Source organism: Scylla paramamosain, chromosome 29 (genome assembly GCF_035594125.1).
Source record: "Scylla paramamosain isolate STU-SP2022 chromosome 29, ASM3559412v1, whole genome shotgun sequence".
In the NCBI taxonomy this organism is placed as follows: Eukaryota; Metazoa; Arthropoda; class Malacostraca; order Decapoda; family Portunidae; genus Scylla; species Scylla paramamosain.
The window spans coordinates 13,204,380-13,209,379 of NC_087179.1; the positions used below are offsets into that span (position 1 = coordinate 13,204,380).

The 5,000-nt window shown below is 43.0% G+C and overlaps 1 protein-coding gene across 10 annotated transcripts in view; it reads left to right on the forward strand.

Annotated features, from left to right (window-relative positions):
* Positions 1-5,000, forward strand: part of LOC135115347 (1-phosphatidylinositol 4,5-bisphosphate phosphodiesterase epsilon-1-like) — a 77,602-nt gene that overhangs the window by 31,360 nt on the left and 41,242 nt on the right. For 2 of the 10 annotated variants that reach the window (XM_064032017.1, XM_064032016.1), the window contains exon 2: positions 3,037-3,596. The exons of the other annotated variants lie outside the window; for them this stretch is intronic. The gene's annotated coding sequence lies outside the window, so the exon portion shown is untranslated. The remainder of the gene's footprint in view (positions 1-3,036; positions 3,597-5,000) is intronic. 10 annotated transcript variants of the gene reach the window in all.

Consider the following 5,000-nt stretch of genomic DNA (forward strand, 5'->3'; position numbering starts at 1 on the left):
AGAGAGAGAGAGAGAGAGAGAGAGAGAGAGAGAGAGAGAGAGAGAGTAGGAACGACAGTAGTGAGAGAAAGGAAAAGGGAAGGAAATTGTAAAAGAGAAACAGAGGAAAGAGAAAACAGGAAGAGAGAAGAAATAGAGAGAAAAAAATAAAAGCGAAGAGGAGGAGGAGGAAGAGGAAGAGTGGGCAACGATAAGAAGGAGAGGGAGGACAAACAAAGACAATTAAAGATAGAAGGAAAGGCGAGCTAAAATAAGATTATTATTTAACTATTTGCTTTTTTGTTTATTAAGTTAGTTAGTTAATTAGTTATGTAGGTAGTTAGGTTAGTTAGAGCTGGAAAGAGAGAGAGAGAGAGAGAGAGAGAGAGAGAGAGAGAGAGAGAGAGAGAGAGAGAGAGAGAGAGAGAGAGAGAGAGAGAGAGAGAGAATTAAACAATGTAGATATGAAAATATTAAGGAAACGGAGAGCGAGAGAAAATTAAACATTGCATATAAAAAAAACAGAGAGAGAGAGAGAGAGAGAGAGAGAGAGAGAGAGAGAGAGAGAGAGAGAGAGAGAGAGAGAGAGAGAGAGTCGTTCAAATGTTGTGTTGTTTACGTCAAGTTGTTTGCAGGAGTGATTTTGCCCGCGACGCTGCAAACAACACAGCGTCACTTTTCTGTTGGAAGGGTCGAGAAAATGATGAAAAGAACAAACGTAGAAGGAGAATTCGTGGGTGGTGGGGAGGAGGGGGAGGAGGGAAGGAAGTAGAGGCGAAGGGGAAGGGGAAGGGAGTGTAAGGGGGAAATGGATGCAGAGGGGAAGCGTTAGGAAGAGGAGGGAGGGAAGGGGTGGGAGAGTGGGGAGAGAAGAGAGGGGAGGGGGGTATGTGTTCTGGATCAGTTGGAAGACCTTCATCTCTCTCTCTCTCTCTCTCTCTCTCTCTCTCTCTCTCTCTCTCTCTCTCTCTCTCTCTCTCTCTCTCTCTCTCTCTCTGGCGTCTATGTTATTTCAGCTCCTCTCCTATCTCTCTTAATTTTCTTCTCTCTTTTTCCTTCTTTCATTTCTCTTCTTTTATCTTCTCTCCCATTTCAGTTCTCATCTCTCTTATTATTATCATTGACATTCCTCTCATATTTATCTTCTCTCCTATTCCTTCACTTTCCTCTTTTTTTCCTTCTCTATTTTCGTCTCTTCTCCTCTTTTCTATCCTATCCTGTTATTTCATTCTCTTCTTTTCGCTTCTCTTTTCTTCTCTCCTCTCTTCTCTTCCCCTCCCCTTCTCTTTATCTTCCTCTCCTCAGCTATACTGCTACAGCTATCTTCGCATCATTCTCATTTTTCCAGAGAGAGAGAGAGAGAGAGAGAGAGAGAGAGAGAGAGAGAGAGAGAGAGAGAGAGAGAGAGAGAGAGTCAGGGTCACACAAGGTTGCAGCGAAAGTTACAGTTTAGCCCCGTAAGGAATGGGGGGAGGGGGTTAGGTGAGGAGAGGGGAGCGGGAGTGGGGAGGGAGGGAAGACATTGAGAGGAGAGAGGTCAGGGAGAAGAAGAAGAGGAGGAGGAGGAGATGGAGAAGTGGAAGAGGAATGAGAAAATCAATCTTCAATATAACCCTTAAATATGATCTTACACACTCTCTCTCTCTCTCTCTCTCTCTCTCTCTCTCTCTCTCTCTCTCTCTCTCTCTCTCTCTCTCTCTCTCTCTCTCTCTCTCTCTCTCTCTCTCTCTGGATTGTTTCATGTTCTGTTTCAATACGCCTTCCCATTATCTCTCTCTCTCTCTCTCTCTCTCTCTCTCTCTCTCTCTCTCTCTCTCTCTCTCTCTCTCTCTCTCTCTCTCTCTCTCTCTCTCTGCAGTTATGATTGGCCAAAGGACTTGTTTTTGTAGCCAATGAGTGACTGAGTTCCTGCCAAGTGAAGGAGAGAGAGAGAGAGAGAGAGAGAGAGAGAGAGAGAGAGAGAGAGAGAGAGAGAGAGAGAAAATGAATGTTGATTATGGGAGTGGCATGAACGACAGAATGTTATGATGAAATGGTGATGACAGCTGGGATAGTGATGGTGGTGGGGGGTGGGGGAGGCAAATGGCAGGGCAGTGTGAAATGTAATGGTGGTGATGGTGGTGGTGATGAAGGTAGTAGTAGTAGTAGTAGTAGTAGTAGAGGGCTAAGAGGATGACAGTGGTAGTAGTTACATTTAGTAGCAAAACATTAATTAGTATTCGTAGTAGTGGTAGTAGTAGTAGTAGTAGTAGTAGTAGTAGTAGTAGTAGTAGTAGAATGAAATCATGCTGTAGTACTGCAAAAAGAAAAAAACATACAGCAACACCAATAACAGTAGTAGCAGTGGTAGTAGTAATAGTAGTAATACCAGTAGTAATAGTAGTAGTAGTAGAATGTTTATATTATAGAGTATTAGATATGGTTGGATGCCACAGTCATTAGCGTGAGCTGGGGCTAATGACCTCCAAGTAATGGAGCCCCTAATTGACACATCAATAAACATGGGGTGGAGGTAGTAGTAGTAGTAGTAGTAGCAGTGGTGGTGATGGTGGTTGCATGACGTCATCTTTACAACTTGCCAACTATCACTCTGACAAGAACCATACCCCTCCTCCTCCTCCTCCTCCTCCTCCTCCTCCTCCTCCTCCTCCTCCTCCTCCTCCTCCTCCTCCTCCACCTCCTCCACCTCCTCCTCCTCCTCCTCCTCCTCCTCTCCTCCCCTGCTAGCAACGCCCACCACCAATAACAGTTCTGACTTGACACGCCTCTGTTTGACACGCCTCTGTTGACACCACCACCATCACCACCACCGCCACCACCATAAGTTTTAAAATGGCTACTATAATTTGTAACTTGATCCGTAATATTATATGGAGTACTTGTGATGTGAGAGAGAGAGAGAGAGAGAGAGAGAGAGAGAGAGAGAGAGAGAGAGAGAGAGCACATTGGTGGGCAACAAAAGCTTAAATAATAATAATAATAAATAATAATAATAATAATAATAATAGTAAAAGCATTCTTCTTCCACTTTTCTTATTTTTATTCCACTGCCTTCAGGTTTCTTGTTTGAACATGTGAAGTGGTTGACAAAGAAAGGACAAAGAAAAAAAGAAATGAAAATGTGACTGAAAGAAAAAAGAAAGCAAAGAATTCTAACCTATGACAAAAACGAACAAGTGACCCCCGAGAGAAGAAAATGGGTTAAAGAAAACGTAACTGGTGTGTAACCCATAGAAAACGAGGAGAGAGAGAGAGAGAAACAGAGAGAAAGAGAGAGAGAGTGACGGACAAAGAGAACGGGAGGAAGGTTACTGAAGTGTGCGTGTGACTTATCCTCCTCCTCCTCCTCCTCCTCCTCCTCCTCCTCCTCCTCCTCCTCCTCTCCTTTAACTTTCCCTTACGCACGCTACTCTAGGCTTTTCTGTCCAACACACACACACACACACACACACACACACACACACACACACACACACACACACACACACACGAGGGCCAGGAGGATGCCCAAGAGAGAGGGGTCAGGCTCCCCCCGTCACCCAAACCCCCCTTTCCACACTCTCCCTCGGTTCTGGAGCTCAAGAAAGTTTAGAATCACTACTCAGGATGATATTCTGGTGAGTACCTAGGTGCTGGTGGTGGTGGTGCTGGTGCTGGTGGTGGTGGTGGTGGTGGTGGTGGTGGTGGTGGTGGTGGTGGTGAAAAAAGAGAGATGAAACAAAAAAAAAGGAAAATATTAAATGAGTGACAAGAGAGAGAGAGAGAGAGAGAGAGAGAGAGAGAGAGAGAGAGAGAGAGAGAGAGAGAGAGAGAGAGAGAGAGAGAGAGAGATGGTAGTAACGAGGCTGTAATTATGAATGATGATTGTGATTACTAGGCTTAGGATAATTATGCTATTAAAAGCGGCAAAATATACATGCAAACATATAGTGACGACGATAACAATAACACTTACAACACGAATATGCACTTACTTATAAGAAAACAAACACTCACTAACTTGATCATCTTAATTTAGTAAGTGTAACAACATAACGTACTTTCACTAATCTCCCCCCAAAAAAGTTTACTTCCCACACAACGTCTCGCTGATACACACCACAGAACACGTTACACTGACAGAATCATTGAGGTGAATCCTTGACGCACAGCTGTCCACACCTTAGCCACAAACAAGTCACTGTCTACGTTCTTTCTGCTTATCATGAAATTTTTGGATTAATTAAGACTGACCACTTTTATTACAGGTACAACATTCATTAATAATACCTACAATTTTTTCATGAATATGCACTCAACCTCAGAAATTAGTATAATGTGCATTTACATACGCTGTTATGTAGATGTGTAATTATCCTATGCCTAGTAATTACTTGTGGTGATGACAGTTGGTGATGACATTAATGGTGTTGATAGTGGCAGTAGTGGTGGTGAGTGTAGCAAAATTTTGGATAGACTGTGGTGATGACGGTGGTGATTTGGTGATGATAGTGATTGTCCTAGTGATGGTGATAGTGGTAGCTAGGTAACAGGTAGTTGTGATGGTAATTTTTGAGAATATAGTGATGATGATGATGATGATGATGAAAGAGGTCTCTGTGGCGATAAACTAATACAGGTGGTGATGATGGTGATGATGTCTAGGTTGTGTGTAGCGGTAGTTTGGTGATGACACTGCACTTTGTGAAGGTGATGACAGGGTAACAAGGTGAGGGTGATGGTGGTGACACGATGGTGGTGGTGAGAGTGACAGGACGGTTATGGTGATAGTGGGTGTTAAGTCTGGTGATGAAGAGTGAGAGGAGGTGGTGTTGAGAGTAGTAGTAGTAGTAGTAGTAGTAGTAGTAGTAGTAGTAGTAGTAGTAGTGGTGGTGGTGGTGGTGGTGGTGGTGTACTCAAGAAAGATGAAAAAGAAGGAAGAAAAATTATATAGAAAAAGAGAAAAGAAAGACAGAACTAAAGAATAAGAATGAAAAAAAACAGTAGAGTAAAAGAAAACAAATAAGGAATTAAAAGAATGA